Source organism: Hirundo rustica, chromosome 12 (assembly GCF_015227805.2).
Source record: "Hirundo rustica isolate bHirRus1 chromosome 12, bHirRus1.pri.v3, whole genome shotgun sequence".
Taxonomy (NCBI): Eukaryota; Metazoa; Chordata; class Aves; order Passeriformes; family Hirundinidae; genus Hirundo; species Hirundo rustica.
The window spans coordinates 14,362,362-14,382,813 of NC_053461.1; the positions used below are offsets into that span (position 1 = coordinate 14,362,362).

The window sequence follows — 20,452 nt, forward strand, 5'->3', positions numbered from 1 at the left end:
CAGGTAAACCTGGGACACGTCCTAAAGTAGCTAAGAAACACTTAATTCTGAATCTTCCCACTTTTGTGCACATTAAGCCACACCAAGCCAAACATTATATTGGTTTATCTTTTGTGTTTGACATGCTATAAATCAAACAGGGCCTTAATACCCTCCTTATGACTTTTGATTTTATGTACGTGTGCATCTATCCTGTGTTCCAGGTGCCTTTGTCAAAACATTAACAGTAATACTAGGAGGACTAAATAGAGCAGATGTTCTGTAATCTCACACTAAAAGGCAACCTGGGAATGTTGGAAATTATGCAGGTACAAAAATCTTTATCCCGCAAGCCATGTACTTTTATTATATAAACAAATTATCATAACAGCTCTGTGAGGTGTCACCATCACCTTATGAAGAGGAGACTGAGATGATTGATTTGGCAAAGAACATTGGGGTCATTGAGCTCTGACCTCATGGTAGTTCCACCCTCCCTCTCCATCTTGTATGCAGCCTAAGTGTATATTGTAATATTTCAGTGCAGGGATCATTAAACTGTAAAACTCTATTTTAGGAGGGTTGTTCTCATTCTTTTCCCAAATAGTAGATTGTCTCCAGAGATAACAAAATACAAATATCCAGTAGAGCAGGGAAAAAGCTAAGCAACTTTACAGATACAGTTCTTTTTCCCTACACTGTTTGATTTCCCTTGGGGTGTAAGAAGGTACCCAGCTAAAAGCAAAGACATCTCTCTGGGGGAAGTCTTTACAATGTTGTCGTACTTGTATTGTGGTAGGAAGTCTCTACTGGTCATAAAACTGTCAAAAAAATTGTCAATGACCAAAAAGTTGGAAATATTTTAGGCCTAATCCAGTGCCTGTCAAAACTCATCATCAAAACTTCCACTGACTTGGAAAAGTGCAGAATCTCTGTCATTTCCAGGAGCTATCTTACAGCATCACATCTTGCTCATTAATATCCACCTGACAAGCACATATAACATCCAGTATTTCCTCACCAAGATGCAACATCTTGAAAAAATACCCATTTCTTTTTAACTTAGAAAAAGTGTCTGCGCTCGCTAAGTGGCAGTACCCAAAACTAGGATGTTTTAAAATTCTTCTCAGGTAGCTGAGGGCTCCCAGAACAGATGGGCACAGGGAGGGAGAAGATAATCTAATGGCAGCCCATCACTTTGTAGCACTGCTGGTACCACATCATTACCGCAGCCAGAATGTGCAACAGACCAGAGACATTGCCCTCCCCTGCTAAATGATTAAGAGGTGCTGCTTAAATGTGATGCTTCAGATTTGTCAGCAGTCTCCAACTTGCAGGATATGTTGAGGAAACAGCTGTCTTCTTATAGGTGCTCCTACGCTCTTGCACCCAATTTCCTCCTTTCCTCTGAAAGCAGCATTGATAAGGAACAGACTAGAAATGCTTGGCGTGGAAGATCCAGCATATAAACACAGGACAAAAATCCAAAAAGGGATTTGGTCTCTCCCCAACTATGCTGTGTTTGCCCTGGATGAAGGAGTGGTGAACAAGTTCTATTTTCAGTTGCACGCCCTGAGCTGTTTCTCGTGATGGCTGTCACTGGCTGAGCGGCTGGGCACACCTAAACAGGATCCCTCACTCTGGTTTGTGCCTGAACTATTGCTTTGCTGTCAGGTGTCTGCAGCCTCGGCTTTGCTACTTAACTTCGCTGTCAGGCTCTGCTTTGCAATCAGAATAGGGGACTTAACTGTAAGAATTCCTTTTCTTAGAAGAGTTTAGGTGAGATGTTAAAAAGCAGGCACAAAAGTAGCAGGATGCAACCAAGGGAGAGCAAACTCTGGATGCTCTGCAAAGCTGAAACAAGATTGTCTTTTTCTTCCCAGCTGTTTCCAACAGCCACCTCTGCTCTACGCCTTCATGCCTTCTCACTCACTAAATACCCTTTTTTGATGGCAAAGGCTGTCTAGGAGCAAACCTGGAATCCATACGTTCCCCTCACAGGTGTGGGGAGAGCTACAAGAATGATGTGAATTGGCTGCAGCCTTCCTAACCACATTCATGTCATGCCACTCTGGCTGGGATGCCGGAGAGAGAATTAATGGAGTGTAAATCCCTGTTTGGAAATCTTCAGCTTCTCCCTGTAACTCCTTCATTCCCTTTGCAAACCACAGGAAGAGGGGATCTCCCCAGAGAACCACAGCTGCACATTTTGGGTCTCGATTAAAAGTAGTGAAGAATTCACACAGCCAGAGCTGCCTGTCTAATGGATTCAGAGTGAACTGGGATACTTCCGAGGGAATCTGCAGTCCTGAGACTAAACCCTGTGAGCAAAAATCCTCTTTTAAAGTTAGTGTATGGCTTGGCTACAAAGATAAGGCACCAGATGGCTTGGGAAGAATTTTTAGAAGACAGTCTGCTGGTATGCCTGGAAGGATCTTGAGAGTTTACGTTTACAATAGACCATTTCTTTGGAGGCGAGTGTTTGTCAGGAACATCAGTTTTAATTACTTAAAATGTAGGCTGTCTTCAAATGCAGACAGTGTTAAGAGGAGTTGGGGGTTTTTTGCCTTTTTTTTTTTTTTTTTTTCTGAAGAGAGGACAGCCACCAGAAATCCCTTCCTTTATAGGTAGCAAATTGACTTGTGAAACTACTGTTACGCAGTTTTCATCCCAAATATTATCCTGCAGCACCTTCTTTCACTGATGAATGATTCATAGCACAAGTAGGTATTTCTTTTCATCTGTTTTCAGCCAATGAAGTAAGCAGCTAATTTTGTCAACTCTAAGCACACAAAAATATGGGTCTGCCCTCAAAATTCCCAAGACTTCTCAGCCAAGCCTTATTTTGTCTTTTGCATGCAAGGAGGGATGAGCTGGGACAGGAGCCATAAAGATGCCAGTAGGAATAAGCAGCCTGTCAATAATCTCAATGTTGCTTTCACACTTCTAAATCCAGGTGTGATCAGCTTGCAGTAAGGATTATAGCTCTATTACCCACAATATCGGGCTAAATTCAGTGACACCAGGAACTGAGCTCCTATACACCCAGTGTGAGGGCATGACATTTCTTTCCCAGCCAGAAGTATTACCCAAAATTATCTAAATGGTTTGGACCATTTGGACCTTCCTGAGAACCATGGCCCTGCTGGAGCTCCTCATCACCTGCAGGTGCATGGCAGACCCCAGGAGATATGCACGTGGGCAGCACACCTTGTATGTCTGGAGGTGTGGCAGCTCTGCTAAGGGGGGAATTTCCTGCCCTACAATACATGGATGTTGAGATATACATGTCATGTTTTTCAGACCTTTCGACTTTCTCATATACATTACAACATAAATAATATTAACAAATGCTGGTGATGGGAATCAGGCTTATGTTTGTAAGCCAGCTGTTTCCATGTTGTCTCCCCATATTTTATCATCTTAATTCTTAAATATTCTTAACCTTTCCATTCAGAATTTTTAAAGGGACAAAGCACAATTTGGAAATGACTGTAACACAAGGATATTTGTTGACTTAACTGACATTGTTTTGACATGTCAGGGCCTCCTAGGGGATCAAGACCCCATTGTCTAATGGCAGAGCAAACACAGGGCTGAAAATGGGGCCAGTATCAGCGTTTCCCTGCCTTATCACACTCAGTTAATGCGTTACTCCACACCAGCCAGCCAGCTAAGAATAGCATTTGTCGCAGGGAGGAGAAATCTCATACACACCAGCAGCATTCTTTCTCTCTGCTGCTTTCATGGGAGGTTCCAGCACATGGTTCTTCGTAACACAAAGCCCATAGTGAAAACAGAGAATTGTCCAAATATGAGCCATTTCATCTACCAACAAATTGGATGTTTGTGTTTCTACAATAGCAGGAGAGGGAGATGCTCACCCATGGCTGAGACTCCTAGACCTGTCATAGCTCGTGAAAGACATGGAGCGCTAAAAGAGCAACTTCCCCCAAACATGAGTAGAACTGGGCACATTAAAACAAAAACAAGTTATTCTGCTTGATTCTGTGCATCAATTAACTCCTCTGAACAGTGAGAATAGACATTTGTAGCCCTGGTTACACATATAAAACCATGTGGTTTAGGGCAGCGGTATCTAATTGCATGAATTTTTTTTGGATACCATTACATATAGAAAACAGGCCTCTGGGCCAGGAGCTGGCACTTTTCAGAAGCTGACATGTTTCTGCTGAAAGCATTTTAAGGGATCCAGTGTCAACACCTCTCTACAGTATCATTAAGAGCAGTGACCAAGAACCATCCCTGAGTCCTTCTCCTGCAACCTACTGCTCACCACAAGCAAGAAAACAGGAGTTTCTGCATTGCCTAAACACACTGACAGAACTACTGACCTGGCCCTCTTAGAGTTATTTCATGCTCTCTCCAGGACACACCAATGGTGAGCGTTCAGCGGTGACACTGCAGGAACAAGGAAAGCTTTCAGGTCCATGTCTGAGCACCAGTCCATCTTCCAGGGATCTGCAGTTGGGTGACCCATGCCAGAGATGATGATCCTCTGCTGAGCTGCTCCAGGAGGAGAGGACACAAGTCCTGCCAGAGGACACACAAACATCACTGTAAGTCTCGTTCTTGTGCAAATGCAATGCTGGTCTTCAAATGCACAACCTTGCACTGCCCTACTGTCTGATGTCGGTACCAAACATGATGGTTTAGCATTCACTTGCACTACCCAGAACTGACATGGCTGTGGAAATCCCAGATTACCAATTCTGATGAGGAATACCCACCATAGTCTCAGTGACGTGTATGTGTGACTGCCAGTGGCTGTGAGATCTTTCAGGGCATGGAGATATAGTCAAAGACAGAAATTCCCTTTTATTTTTCTGCCCCACTCCCTGTGATTTTTCTCATCTCTTCTTGTGTTGTTCCCTCAGGCCATGTGTCATCTGTCCTGGTCACCAAGGAATTTGATTCCGGTGCCTAGAACAGCTTTTGTGTTACTGGCAGCTCTTCTTTCTGCACCCATTGAAATTTATAAAAATAAGACAATGCGTGAGTAGCTTTTAAATCTAATTATTCTTGTGTTTACTTGGCATAATCTTGGATGTTTTGCAACCAATTTATTTGACCCAGCACTGAGCTTACAGGAGAAGACTCGAGCGTGAGATACAGTGACACGGATGTTTCCTGTCAGTCTAAAATGTGGTACAAACGTGCCCTTCTCTACCTAAGCCCTTCAGCAAAAGTGCTTGTAGCTTGCTCTTTGATTTCAGAAAATGGGTGCAAATGGACCCAGGGTCACCCTGCAGCTGGAGGTGTCTGGGGTACCCTCCAAGTGTAGGTCCAGCTGCATCTGTCCCTCATGTCACAGGCATGAGCCCCTGGCCCTGGGTAGTGTGTGACTACTTTCGCACAGCAGTCCGAAAAATTCATACAGAGGATTTTGTAAGCACATTTGCTGGTTTAAACTTTGCCCTAGAGACTGGAGACTCCTGAAACTGTGAGAAAGAAGGGTCCTTGTCATTTATAGCTGAGGTCAGCGGAGGGCCAGAGCAAGGAAGTTTGTATTGCAGCAATTTGTACCTTATCTTGTTTATAGATGTAAACAGAAGGTTTACACTTCCGTTACTGAACTCTCCTACACCAAAAATGTTGAGTGCAAAGAGGAGGAGATGGATAGGCAACGTGTGTGCATTCATTTCTTGTACTTATTTCAAAAAGTACAGTTAAAGACTCCAGTGTTTCTGAAGTGCTTGGAAATTCGGACTCCCTTGCAGGGTTTAAAATCCCATCTCTGCAGACTGCAAGGGTCATTCCAGGACCTCAATAAGGTCTAGATATAACTTGTAAATCTGATGGACCTGTGTGCTGGCTTGAAAGCAAAACCAGCAAGACTCTAAGTCTGAAAAAAAAAATTGATAGGAGAAAAAAAAAAAAAAAGGTAAAATAAAATAAATGCAATAGTACAAAAGATCACTGACAGAGCCAGAATACAACCTGACACCCTGTTAGTCAGGGTGGTGGTAGCAGTCCAGGTCAAGTGGTCTTGTTGAAACTGTGATCTCGTAGAAGGGTCTGGTAGCTCTTGTTCTCTGGAATCCAGTGGGTAAGGCTGCCTGAGCTGTCCCAAATCCCAGATTATATCCAGGTGGGAATGCCTGGCTCCTCCCCCTGGGCAGAGCATCTCACAATAGGCTGATATCATTCTATGGGTCTTGCAATGGGTCCTTGATTGTCCATTAAACAGAGATAGCTCCTGGAGGGAGTTATCTGAGTCATGTGGCAGTGTATTGATGGGCCATTAACAGAAGATAGACTGGAGGGAGGGGGCAAGGGAAACACTGCCCAACCTAGTTTCAACAGCTCATGTAGATGGTGACAGAATACATACTTTGGGCACATCTTACATTGTAACCTAGGACAACCTGTGTCAACATCATCGAAGTCAAGAATCCTTTATGAGCTTTAGGTCATCCACAATTGCTTCTGAAGTCATTGCCCAGGCTTTTCTCATTTTAGTCACAGTACCAGGGTTTTGTATGATCTGAAAAGCTCCAAGGCAAGGGACATATGGAGCTTACAAAAGCATAGTTATTGTGCTAGCTAGCTCCAGTCCCATGCCAGGGAAATTATTCATGCACATTCTGTGGATAGGAGGCACAATTTTCATGTGGTTACATGGATAAAGGGAGAAGAATTTGGGCCACTGACTCAGCCTGTCAGCAATGCTTCCCCCTAAATTCAGCCACGGAGCTGCAAAGCAGATTTCTCACAGCACTGATGGTGGGGCAGTGCTGTCTTTGGAAAATGTGACCCCTTATTTACATTCCGCTTGGAAACCAGTATCATACAGGGCGCCAAGTTATTCCTGAGGTCTGGCCTTTTGATTATAACCTTTCAGGAAAGTAAGCAATTGAACAAAAGCAGCTTAGAGATAGCATTTCAAATGAGAATCAATCAGCATGGCTGGAACAGGAGCAGTAGCAAAGTCCCCAGCCTGTTGGAAACGTGGCCATGCCATGCGATGCTGCTGCCCTGCGTCCGAAAGGGAACCTGGCATTCTACAGGTGTTCTGCTTTTGGAGTAGTCTCACAGAAGGAGACAGAGTTTGAGGAGATATACTAAAAAAGGTTCCATTTAACGGCTGCTGCTTTTCTATTTCAGCGCTGTGACCAAAGTGCTTTTTGTTTTTTCTTTTTTGTCTCAGCAGATTTTATTCAATTACCATTGCAGTGGGCACTGCAGAGTGCAGGGTACATTCCTGCTTTAGTTGTCTTTCTGTGTGCTTGGCAGCAATTCTGGACACCCAGAAACACAGACTGTTGCTATTTTCCTCCATTTCCACTTTCCCTTTAGAAATATTTCTTAAATGGCCTTCCCGCATTAAAAAAAGGCCCAAACAACCAAAAACAACAAAACCCACCAAAAAGAACCAACCCCCCACAAAAACTCCCAAAAAACATAATTTAAAAATTTTAAATGAAGAGTTAAAGTAATTAAATTTGCTCTATTACTTTAGTTAGTGGAAGTAGAAAAGCTAATCAGCTGTTATTGTACAATAAAGTCATGAGTAATTCATTCAATTCTTGTTCCATAATACTTATATAATTCAGACCTGGAAACAAAAGCACTAAGGTCATGGATTAGTAGTGGCTTAAAGCTGAAAATAGCCTGAGGAAGTAAGAATGACAAAATAAGTATGAGTGGGCAAATCTATGTTAATGGGTATGGGAATTACTTAGTGTATGACATTTTATCAATGTAAATGGAAGAAATACAAAACCAAATTCCATTTTGAAGGTCTTAGTAAATCTAAATCTAACCCATCTCTGTACTTGAAACAGAGCTACAAAAAATTAATTTTGAAATTACAATATAGTAAAACAAATAATTTGGTAATAATTAAAACAGCTGTTGAAATGCAAAGGTAGTTCTCATTAACAGTGTTTTAAAAGTTTGCTTTTTTTCAATGACGTACAAAACTAAAACCTGTGTCATTCAACTGAGGTGCCAAGCAGTTCAAAGAACACACTGAGCAGAAGCTTGTCCCAAAACACCAGCCACAAACTACACTTTTCTAGATAAAAAAAATCATGGTTCACAGGTAAATAATTATGGCAACTCACTTGGATATAATATGTGAGGTAAATGACATCAGAGCCTTCACATGCATACCCAAATGAATTAGCAAAATCTATAATAAAAGCTCTGGTGGGGTCCATACTCACCAATGCTGGAATTTTACAAGATGCCTACCAAGGTTTCATTATGACCACCTTTTACAAGCATTACAGCTGGTACAATAATAATTGCTGTGCCAAAGGGAATTGTGAAAGCACAAAACACAGGAAAACTAGAAAAGGGATTTTGTGACAAGAATGCCATGCAATTTTTCACATACCAGCAGAGAAAATTAGATTTCTGAACAGTGGGTGAACAGTTGCTTGCCAGGGTAACAGCTACTGCCTGCACAGAATCCACCCCTCAGAGCCCATGGGATTTTCACAACAAGCAGCAGCTGAACACGCACAAGGAGAATGGTGGTAATTAATTATTTAGTGCTTCTGTGCTAAGAGAAATTATACCTGCACATCTTACTGGTGGGTCAAAACTCACACATCCATAAAAATGCATATAGAATAGCTCTGTTATTGATCAGAACGCTTCTAGCCACTCTGTCCAGGACACCTCCTTAAGAGGAACATCTTTACCTAGTGATTGGGACTTACTGGGAGAAGTTCGTTGTGTTGATTTGACACTGCCTGATTTCATAGCTGGAGAGGTTCACAGGAGGAACTTCTGTGAGAAGCTTCTGGAAGCTTCCACTGTGTCTGACAGAGCCAATCTCTGATGGCTCTGAAGATGGACATGCTGCTGGCCCAGTTAGAGAGGTTGGTAACATCTCTGTGATGACATTTATGAAGAAAATCAAAACATCTCATGTACAGGTTTTTTTTTTCCAGGAGTGGTGAACTTGTTGGCACTGGTAGCTACAAGCAGCAGTTTTCTTCTAGTCAGAGAAGAGGAGGAAGTGAGGCCGTGAGGGGAAACAACATGGCAGCACCAGGGTCAGGGGGAAGAAAGGAAGGGGAGGAGGTGCTCCAAGTGTCGGAGCCGAGATTCCTCTGCAAGCCGTGGGGAGGACAATGGGAAAACAAACTGTGCCCTTGGAATGCGTGAAGTTCCTGGGGGATGCAGAGATCCACTCACAGCCCGTGGGAAAAGTGCTCACGCCGGAGCGGGGGGATGCCAGAGAAAGCTGTGATCCAGTGGGAGACCCGGATAGAGGGAGAGGGTCCCTGCTTCCAGAGACAGAGAGAGAGGGTCCCTGCTTCCAGAGACAGAGAGAGAGGGTCCCTGCTTCCAGAGACAGAGAGAGAGGGTCTCTGCTTCCAGAAACAGAGAGAGAGAGGGTCCCTGCCTCAAGAGATAGAGAGAGAGGGTCCCTGCTTCCAGAGACAGAGGGTCCCTGCTTCCAGAGACAGAGAGAGAGAAGGTCCCTGCTTCCAGAGACAGAGGGTCCCTGCTTCCAAACTAGAGCAGTCTGCTCTTTAAGGACTGCATCCTGTGGACGAGTGAGCCATGTCACAGCAATTTTGGGAAGACTTTTTGCCTATGAAAGGGACCCCATGGCATAGCAGAAAAGAGATTCCTCTCCCAGAGCAAACCCAAAAAGATCTCAGGTGACAAACTGACCAAAACCCCCATGCCCTGTCTCCCTGTGCTGTTGGTGGAGAGGAGGGAGGGGCTGGGGAGAGGGTGTGTGGAAGAAAGGTGTTTTAAGGACTTATTTTACTTTGCATTTCCTCCTCTGACTGTTAAAAATAAATTTATTTTTACCTTTCAATTTAAACCTGTTTTGCCCTAGAGTGTTTTTCTCCCAGTCCTTATCTCAACTCATGAACCCTTCATTAGTTCTTTTTTTTCCCTCTCCTCTGCCCTGTAGCAGGTGAAGGTAAGGGAACGAGTCTTGTGGGTGCCTGGCGTTTGGCCAGCGTCAAACCATGACATTCACTTGGCCTCAATTCACAGCTCAGTCAGAAAGTTTACAGAAATCTCTTGGGTGTTTGTAACACTGTGTTAGATAATAGCACAAATAAAACCACTGTCTTGGGATAATGCGCCTTCTTTTATACAAACTTTTAGTTTCAAAGTCTTAAATAGGCAATAAAACAGTATTTACTCTTGTAAGTCTTCTTTGGTTAGGTGCATAATGTACCTACCTACCAATAACATTCCTTTCATTCAGAACACCTAGAAACCTCTATTTATGAGAAATCCATCCCAAAATAAATGTACCACTTGAGTCAAAGATAATCTATTCTGAAGGAGATTGCTAAAACAGCTCCTGGGGATAAAGGAGGGTAAGGTGCTCTTGAATAATTAACATTAAAAAAAAAAAAGTGTTTTCCATTTCAGAAGTGAATTTTTTCACACCCTCATTCATGTTTTCTTCATTCAGACATAGGCTGTGACCTCACTCAGGTAAATATCCACTGACATCCTTACTGCAGCCTTTGGATAGCAACATCTGGAAGATGACGAGACCTCGCATCCTTTGCCCATACACACAACACAGCATCTCAGGCTGTTGCAGTATTTTACCTGCCCTCCAAGGGCCCCATACAGAAGCAAAATGGTTGTTACACGTATGTAGTACAGCTTAAAGGCTGCTTAACTGGCTGGTTCTCATTCTCCTGCCTGCCTTATGAGCCACGTAATCCTATTTAGTGTTTTAGCTCTGTCACATATGAATTGGCTCTGTGCAGTGCCTTGTCCAGTGATGGCAGATAATAATGCCTTCGGTGTGCAACACTCATCTGAGGCGAGCTTGGAAAGTGTTAGCTCTGAGGCAGGATAATATCTTACTTGGTTGAAGTAAAACCAAGTAAGATAAACCAATCCAGGATTTACAGCAATTTAAGGCTTAAGATGAGATCAGATGCCTGTCATTTCCAAACACCTCTCAATCAGCAAAAAATAATCCTTCATGAAGGGGATTGCTGGGTTTTGGTACCAGCTTTTTTGGGGAAAATGGACCCATATGTTATTGTTCTGTAGAGTGGAGGGAGGTGAAGCATAAACTCAGCTGAAAACTTGTCCAGGGCTTCTGGCAAGTGTGGGCCAGAAGGGTGTGATTTGTGCTGCTTACCAGATCTCTGCATTTCATGAATCCCAGATGATGATTTGTAGGGGGTTTCCTTTAAAAGGACGCAGGAAGTTAGAACTATCATCAGCTAATGAATAGGGCAGAGAAATGAAAATGGAGCCAAAGGGAGAGGAAGATGTACTCATTTTCCTGAGAATTACTACGTTAGAGCCACCTGCTTACAGGGTTAACTTTCTTCCTCTCTGTTTCAAATGAGGGGAGTCAACCTGACCTTTACTTTTAGATCTGAGAGAAGCCTTGAAAATGAGAACAGTGAGGCTGTCCAAATGCAAACACTGGCTGCAGCAGACCTATTTATAAATAGTTTAGAAGAACACCATGAACTACAGAAGGAGGAGAATTTCCCCCTGCAAGTTTGCTGCCTCACTGAACACAGTGACAAGCTTGAATTTGCTTTCTTACATACCAGGAGGCCTGTAGCAGAAAATGAAGTTAAATCCACAAGCACAGGACCCAATGCAGTCAAGTGGCACCAGCTCCAGTCTCGGTGCAGTGCACGAAGGGGTCATTCTGCAGAGAATGCCCCTGGTCCAACGTGCTCAGGCGTTAGTTAATGGCCCTGCTCATGGGAACACACCCTGGACAGACCTGCTAAGGGGAAAAATCACAAACCAGCTCTAGCGGTTCAGAGGACAACTATCTCTGAGAAGGGAGGAGTTTGGTTCAGCCTCCCACACTGCATTCCTCATTCTCTTCCACCTCTCTCCAACATAATTTTTTTTTTTTTTAATATAAAGAATATACTACAAACCACTCAACTGCAATAGCAAGTAATATCAAAAATTCATGAAGTGAGAAAATAACCCAAAATAGCAGCACCTCAGCCCTCATATATTCTCATAAGAATTCAGATTTATCATAGCCCCCGACTTGCTACACAATTCCCAGTCACCTCTACTGCTACACAGTTCTGGGCTGCTACTTTCAGTTTTGAACCTTAGCCCTACAAGTAATTCTCTGAAGAGAAGGTTAACCTTTGTTTTAAAAGATGTCATAAGTAAAAACAAACTCTGGCCTTGCAAAATTTCCCTGTTTCTATGTTTTTCCCCAGTTACTTAGAAAAAGTAATCCAATAGATTACCTTTCCCTTTCTGAGAAGCATCATCTAACTGCAAACTAATGGTAATGTCACTGGGCAAACAATATAGTCACTAAAACGCAGTTACTTGGTCAGCAGAGATGGCTTAGATGCTTGAAAAGACCCTGTAAAAGGAGCATTTCATCTCTTTTCTGTCTGCCCTCGCACACAGACACAGAGGATCAAGGCAGCTTTCTGGGACCTGACAGAGTAGATGACAGAGAGAGTTGGCTGGTCAAATTCTGTGTGATCTCAGAATAATACCTGCCTACCTGTAATTATTGCCAACCATATTAAAACCAAAACCATATTAAAACCAAAACCATGTTTTGGTTTCTCCTATCTGCAGACACCATAGGCTCTCTCGCCCCTCTATGAATCACATCAGATGCCATCAGAGCACACCAGGACTAGGAACAGAAGTCAGTTAAGGGTGAGATGCAGAGAAGAAGAATGCACACCTTTGACACATCTCTGTAAATAAAGTTTAATCCACTGTCCCCTCTTTTGAAGGTTACTCCAAAAGTGGGGTGAATTTTACCAACCCAGACATTTCCAGCTACCTGCATCTTCTGTTTCCCCATCTCATTTCTCCTGAAGCCTCTCTAACAAACTTCATGGGTGATTTCTTGGGTCAGGGTGATATCTTTCTATTTGTATTTCGTAGCTCTCAGTAGAATTGCTTTCCATGGACTCATCTGGTTACTCCTGAACTCAGGAGGTTTACGGAGAGTCAGCTGTAGAAAAGACTGAAAATGAGAAATTTTTTCTTTTGCTATGAATAGTAGTCACCAACATGCTCCTCTCTCCAACCTGCTGCCTGAAACATCCCACTCAATTTCATAGAAAATGACCTTGTATGTGGGTTAGCTTGAAGGGTCATTGAGCAAGTTGCTGGGTACATCAATGGCAGACTTGCTCTTCCAGGATAGCTGTGGCCAAGTTACTTTGATTTCTCACAGGTCCACTCTTGGATTCAAGAGAAATAAGAGAAAAATAAAGACAAAGGGTGATCTCACTCTGTTGGTCAGGCATGCAAGTCCACATTTTAGACAGTCTGCTGATGAAGAGTCAGAGTACCCAGAAGTTCAAGGATGCCTCAGAGCCTCTGAAAATCAGCTCCAACCTGGCCCAGTAATCTGGAGCGGTGAAGAAAAGAACCCTGACACTCCTTGTGCCTGCACCAAAGTCCCTGACAGAACTGGCAAAGCACTGAATTTATTTGCTTTAGATTGAGCTGATTAGAACAACAGCTGGAAAGGTGAGTGTCTTTAATTAAGTGGACAATAATTTATGACTTACTTTGGACGCTTCACAGTAAAAAATAAACTGTTTATTAATAATGGTTTTAAATCTCAGTTCCTGTTTTAAGCAAAATAAATTTAAATAAGCAGTCCCAGCTGAACTTCTGGTAGGAGGGAGTTTACTCAAAAAATTAAGTTAAAAAAGAAAAAAGGCTACTCAGAATTTACTAGTGTTCATTTACCATCCTTAAGTTTTGTGAGGAATGTAGTGCAATGTAGCACTCACACTTCAAAGGTTTACATAAGCCACTGGCAACAGGCTTAATTCTCTCCTGGATGCGAATTTGTAATCTGGGAACCTCTGTCTCTTTTCTTATTTTCTTAGTACTGCAAATGTATTTTGCACACACACATATGCATACACACAATGTGGATTTATATATATACACTTCTATATACTAATATACAGGTATACATATAAATTGTTCCTGATGCAAAGCAGTTTGAGACTTTCCCTCCATAAATAAAGTGTTCAGCTCAAGCTGACAAACTCTCCAGAATGCAGCATGTGAGATGGAAAAGACAGCAACTAAACAATGATTTTGTTATTGGAAAAGGATCAGTTTCCTGTGATACGCCAAATTCCTCCTGTAACCATGGGTAAATGAGTTAGTACCACACATTCAGAGGGATTTAGGTTAGCAAAGATGTAAATAGAGAACTTATAGGAATTTCTTTAATACCTGATGCTTAGGGGAGCTGGACATCTTAGGGGAATTTTGAGAATTGCTCTGTGTACCTCTTTCTCTCCTGATTTGCTTCAACAGATGAAGTTTTCTCTGTCTTGGCTCTTCTTATTCAGAAAATGTCAAAGCCAGTGATTTCCTTCCTCACCAGGAAGGATCAGGAGAGTGAGGCACTCCAGCAAACAAGTCATTGAAAAAAGGAGATAAGATGAAGAAATATGAAAAGTTTAATGTATTGCTGCTCACCTTTATCAAACATGAATGACCTATGAAACATTTATCATCAGAACCACTAAACTCACATGGGCAGTGCTACCCAGAGCTTAGACAGCATCACTGCTTTCCTCCTTCTCCACTGAGCAGGAAATGCTGCTGCAGATTTGGAGGAGAAGAGTTGATTGTGAGGGTCTGCTAAACACACAGAGCTGAAAACCAGCCCCCACCACACAACAGACCTGAGACCTGTCAGGGACTCACTGTTCTATCAGCATTCATCACAGGACCACTATGGTCCAAATGTAAATATCCCAGGCAGAATTCTGGGATTGTGGAGTCATTATGTAATATCAATCTGGCACATTTATATTTTGATTTTCTACAGGCTGTGGTCCCACACAGAGGCGTTCTCATGTTGCTATCCTCTCTAATACAATAAAGCTTTCTGTGCTCCCTGCCCTCAGGTTCAGTTTCCCATCCATGCTCAAGAATTATTACTAAAGTAAGTACTGGAAATGCACCTCCCAGCACAGTTACACAATATTTAATGGAAAAAACACCTTTGTGTATTTAAAACAAAAGCCCAAAACTGACACGCATCTCTGACAGTGAAATTAGGAAGGAGTTTAACAAGAGGCCAATCTGTGAGCAACAGAAGCTGCAAAGCCTTGTTTCCTTTGGCTCCCTGGTTCAGGGCTGGGCCAGTCTCTGGGTAGCAACACACAAAGCCCAAGTCAGAACATCTATAGCAGGAATACTTTTTCTATGAGTAGTCTGAGGGATTTGGAGATTTACTTGAGATTACAGGTCAACTTTTGTTCCTGATTGAGCAGCACGGATTTAATCTCTCAGTGGCTTATCTTGCTATTGCTGACATACCTAGCTGTCTGTCAAACTTGGATGGAATTTAACAACGTATTCAGGTGTAGAGACGTATAGTGTGATGGTGGGAATCTCCTTAGGAAACCAGGCTTCAAAATCCCCTAACAAAACTAAGTAATTGTAGTTTGACTTGTCTGCTTCAGCTGTGTTAACTCACGGGAAGTTACTGAAGCAAGTTCACGAACCGTCACTGATGCACAGCATGGGAACCCTGCTGCTGGTAATTGCTGGGAGGATTGGTTGGAGCATTAAGTGACGGCCATTTATTGGACTAATAAACACAGAGCTTAGTGTTCCTATAGGAAACTCCAGCAACTTTTGAATCAAGGCAAGTGAAGATGGAGGATCTTTCCTCGTGGATGTGGTATCTGCAAAGGGGCAGCTGAATTTGTTTCATCACAGTCATGACCTCTTTCTGAGTAACATTTCCAAATGAAGGACTACTGACAAATCCAGACATTGTCCATTTTCTCCCTAGGATATATCCTGCTGGGGCTTTGTACAGGTCATTAATACATTATCTGCTGAGCCATAAGACAACAAGCAAAGCCAGAGAAATGCAGTCTAGTGAAATTTGACAAGAGTAGAGGATGCATGGTTTTGCTACTTAAATAAATAAATGTTTAAATATTTAAACAAAAATTTTGGCTTGAAAGGAAAAGCTCCATGCGAGGGAGAGGTCAGATGAAAGCTGATGTTTTCTGGACCAGTAAGAGATATGACTACTGATCCAAATAAACTTGAATACAGGAAGCTCTGCCAGGTTCCATTTGAACAGATAATGAATGGCTGGAGTAGTTAAGTGAAAAGAGATGTTATGTGATGCTAATATATAAAGCTCCAAAAAGAGTAATTGAATTGCTTTGATCAAGTAAAGAGAGAGATCCCCACCTTGGCTCTTCCCAGCAGAGATGGTTATCTTGGCAAGGCTGAGGAGGAGAAGTGGCCAGGCTTGCTCTGAATCACTCTCAGCAGTCTCCTGATGGCTCCCCATGTGACCTTGCTGTACAGGAAGGCAACGAGACAGAGGGGAGCAGTAGCCTGAGTCGGAGTAATTCCGTGTTGTTGCCCAGTCAGTGTTATTCCCCTGCACCCTTGGGGGCAAGTCACAGTGTTTCACATGGCAATGGCAGCTCCCATTTACCACATGGAGTGTTTCATAGCAGCCCCAGGTGTCCCCTTTGAACATGACTGTCAAACACGACCATTCTATTCCTAGGCTTCAGTAGAAAAGCTTCATCTGCTAGCAAAATGCTTGAAATGAGGATGCAATTCTGCTCTGAACATTAGCAACCAAATGACCAAAAGATGCATTGTTTCCCAATCCTCTCACAGGGACAGTGATGCCTGGAGCTCTGGGAACTCCCTCCTGTTCTCACCAGTAGGACCTCTCACCTACCTCGGTTGTATTTTCACCACCCACACCCCTTTGACTCCGGCTGTTTACCAAACTCCAGCCACTTTATTGGGCAGAAATGGAAGAATAAGTGATTGTGAGAATATCTTGAGGGAGTGTAATCAGCGACTGAATCCAAATACAGTTATTCAGCTATTGTTCATTCAGCACCATGCCCGAGAGAAAATGAAATTCTGACCTTTGGCTATTTTGTAACATAAAAACTGCTGATAATATAAAGACAAACATTTTCTTGCATACTTGTGGGAGACATCTGCTGAAATCAAAGGAAAGTTTCCCACTATTTGAGAGTTTAGTGTGTCAGAGCAACTGAACTTTTCAGAACTCCTTGCAGGTGTCCAGCACATCACCATTAGAAGGTGTGCACCCATTTCAAGTAGAGTGCTTGTCAAAAATCCGGCATATTTGGCTACACAAATTCGGAAAGATGCTTAAACCTGGCAATGTTCCTGAACCACACACTTCTCAGGTATTTGTTCCTTTACAACAATATCTGCTTTATTAAGCAGTTTTATAAATAGGATAGGGCTCAAAAATCACAGTATATTTTTAAAAATTATATAGAATGTTTCACATGTCAAATTAGAAGTTACACAGAAAACTTCATATGGACCATCTGTGTTTGACTGCTGAGATTAATATTAATTTCTGGAGTTCTGGGTCACAAAATTATATTCATTTCAAAAGCTGGCTAAAAGATCACTTGGATTTTATCCTGTTGGCTTGAACCTTGTGTATCTTGTACAACTTCCTGGCTGTGTAGATGACATGTTGCAGCAGTAAGCACAGGACACTTAGAGGAATAAAACTGAGCAGTATTTGAACACTGGGACAGTTTTCAAAGGGCATTGCAAATACACTCAATCCATCATTTGTTTTGCATTACTCTAAACCACATATATTCCCTGGGAAATACAAGTAAATTTTGATGGGGAGAGGAATGGAAGAGGGCAAGGGAGGGAAAGCATGAAAATGTAAATTCTTGAAGTGGAAATTAATATAGAAGAAATAGTTATTTGTGATAAATAACTATTCCCAGGCTGAATATTAAACATTTTCTACTCAAATATAAACCAAACTATCTGTGCAACATAAGCATAGTTGAGAAACAGAAGTTTTTTTCAAGTAAATACATATTTTTCAATTACAATAATCAACCAACCAGTTTTACAATTTAATCAAGGTTCTGCATGACTGCTGGGATTTTTTGTATATACCCAGCCTTTGGGTACACACTGGAGCATCAGAGGGCAGGGACTGTCCCAGTGCCCAGGGTGTTCCTAGAAATTCTTGAGCTGCCTTCTCAAGTCCTGCACATGCTTTCTCTGTCACATTCTGACAGTGACTATCTCACTGATGTTGGGAGAGGAAATTGGAGCATGCAGCTCACCTGTCTTAGCCTAGAAGAACCCCTGCCTACTTTTTGCTTCCCATTCCCCAATTCACACACACTGTTATTTTGTGTAGCTGCCTTCTTCCTTCCCCTGTTGGGAAAGTTTAAAGGTTTGGTCTGGTGCTAAAATGAAATCTAACAGAAGAAGTAGGAAGTATCCAACTTTGGGAAATAGCCTGGACAAGAGGACAAGCATGGCTGTTCTTCCATGTTGTCCTCCTTATTGCTACAAATCTTGGTGTCAATGCTTTGTCTGAGACATCATTCAAAAGCCATTCATCAGCTGCCAGCCAGGGGCTTGTGCAGTTCCTTTTGATCCCATTCATGCTTTGGCTTCCTCAGCTTCCAGCAGCAAGAAGCGCTATGAACAAATGGTGCTTTTTCTGGATAAGAGCACAAAAAAACAAACAATGCCAGCACAGATGGTGTTTTGGCTTTCCTCCCTGCTCACCTCAGTCCACTCCCCAGCTGCAGACAGCCATGGAAGAGATGCAGAACAACTTGTGCAGGCACAGACTCCTCGAGCTGAGCATGGGCACAGAAGCCTTGATCCAACCAGCCACTCTGTGCCGCTCTGCTCACAGCTCCTCCTCTTGTTTAGCAACCATAAATCAGAGGATGGAGAAGGAAGGTCTCCAGTTCATGCTCGTGCCGTGCCGTGGAACCACTGCAGTTACAGAGTTTACCTCAATGCCAGTTCTGAGTCTCCCTCAACCCCAACCCTTCCTGCAGTGTTTTCTGTAACAATTTCCATCTTCCTTCCCTTCTTCTGGGACAGAGAAGGGTAAAAGGAGAACATACAACATTCTTGGGCAGGGAAGAAACTCTCCCTGGTGGGCTTTCAGAGCAGGCTGGTTGTCTTTGGAACTATGTGTTCAAGCCTCACTGTGCCTCTCCGTACCCACAAACTCCACATCTCTGTCAGTCCTTCAAGGTGGATGGGGAGCAGAGGGCTCAGTGCTTTTGAGAGGGTGATCAGGGGGAGGAGGGGATTTCACAAAGCTGTTGCTAGTGAAGGTGTAAGGTTTCATTCCTTAGTCCTTCTCCATGTAACACATTCAGCTCACTTGTCCTGCAAAGCATCCCATGGACCTAATGATGTTATACAAACATAATGTAGCATCAGATTTTTCCAAGATTAAACAGCAACAGGGGATGAAAATCAAGTGCTGGCAAGAAAAGCCTTCCTAGAACAAAATAATTTCCAGACTGAAGAGCTGAGGGAACATTATCTTCAGAGAAGTGGGTTTCTGTGTTGCTTTGATCAAATGAGCTTCAAAGGTGATTGCAGCCCCATAAGTGTTTTCCTAAGCAGTATCCTGTGGGATGGGGAAGGACAGAATTCAGGCAGGAGCTTTCTCCTGTACAAAAGCCTTGCCACTGACATTGTCAAGGGATCTGTTGCACTCCATTGTGTCCATAATCTTCAAATTAAAGCTCCCTAAATCCACAATAGTCTAATAAACCACAAGCCTGTAACAGCCCCTTCAATTTTCCACGTTAATAATCCATGGATTAAGAGTCCCTCTGCTGCTACAATAGCCAGAACTGATCTTCTCTACTGTGTCAATGACCCATGAATTATAGGGCTGTGTCTCAGATGGTTAGATAATACTTCACTCAAGTCTCAGTGATAGATTTTTCTAACAGGGCAGATTCAGGACTCTGTTTTGAAGTAAAAGCACATCATGGCATTCGAATTTTTGGGAGTGCTCTTCCTATTCCTCTTGACAGTATCCCCACACAAAAGCACAGCCCCCTTTTTATTACATCAATCCATTTGTTTTGCAATAAATGGCCTAGTCACCTTTCATTTACAACTGTACATTTAATATGTCATATGAAAGTTTAATGAGAGGCACCGTTTCATAACTGGTTAATCAACTGATGCAAAATCCTGCCATTTTCTTGTAATAAGGCCTTATAATAGCCTAGAATATTTTATTTTGATTTGTGGATAGCATTTCTTAACACACTTGTTTATTACCTATTTACTATGAAATACACACAGCATCTCCAGCAGTCAAATCAGAGGGCAAAAGGAAGCCGAGCCACTGAGAACCGCTGCCCAAACCCATCATCTGTAAAATGTTTATCGACTTTTCCAATCAGGAACGAGCAGGCTTCAGTAACAGCTGCATGATTTCACCTTTGCAAATGCCACTGCAGCCAGCAGCCTGGATTTTGCCTATGGATTGAAGTCAGCCACTGGCATGGAAAGCAATGTGATGGGTAGGAGCAGACACATTGTCTCCATGGCATTTTCACTGGGGGCATGGTCCCACTCACACATTGTCTGCCGGAACAGAATGCCAACACAATTACTTCTTTTCCCTTTTACTTTTTAAAGCAGAAACCTTCAT

At 42.6% G+C, this 20,452-nt stretch overlaps 2 long non-coding RNA genes across 2 annotated transcripts in view; one reads left to right on the forward strand and one right to left on the reverse strand.

The window, feature by feature from the left end:
- LOC120758174 (uncharacterized) overlaps nucleotides 1–20,452 on the reverse strand; it is a 52,562-nt gene that overhangs the window by 3,743 nt on the left and 28,367 nt on the right. Inside the window, exons 2-3 of the long non-coding RNA XR_005702792.2 lie at nucleotides 16,171–16,282; nucleotides 4,335–4,533 (exon numbers count right to left, since the gene is read on the reverse strand). This is a non-coding gene — a long non-coding RNA (uncharacterized LOC120758174). The remainder of the gene's footprint in view (nucleotides 1–4,334; nucleotides 4,534–16,170; nucleotides 16,283–20,452) is intronic.
- Nucleotides 4,430–9,773, forward strand: LOC120758175 (uncharacterized). The gene is made up of 3 exons (XR_005702793.2): nucleotides 4,430–4,559; nucleotides 4,878–4,995; nucleotides 8,907–9,773. It is a non-coding gene; the product is annotated as an uncharacterized LOC120758175 (long non-coding RNA).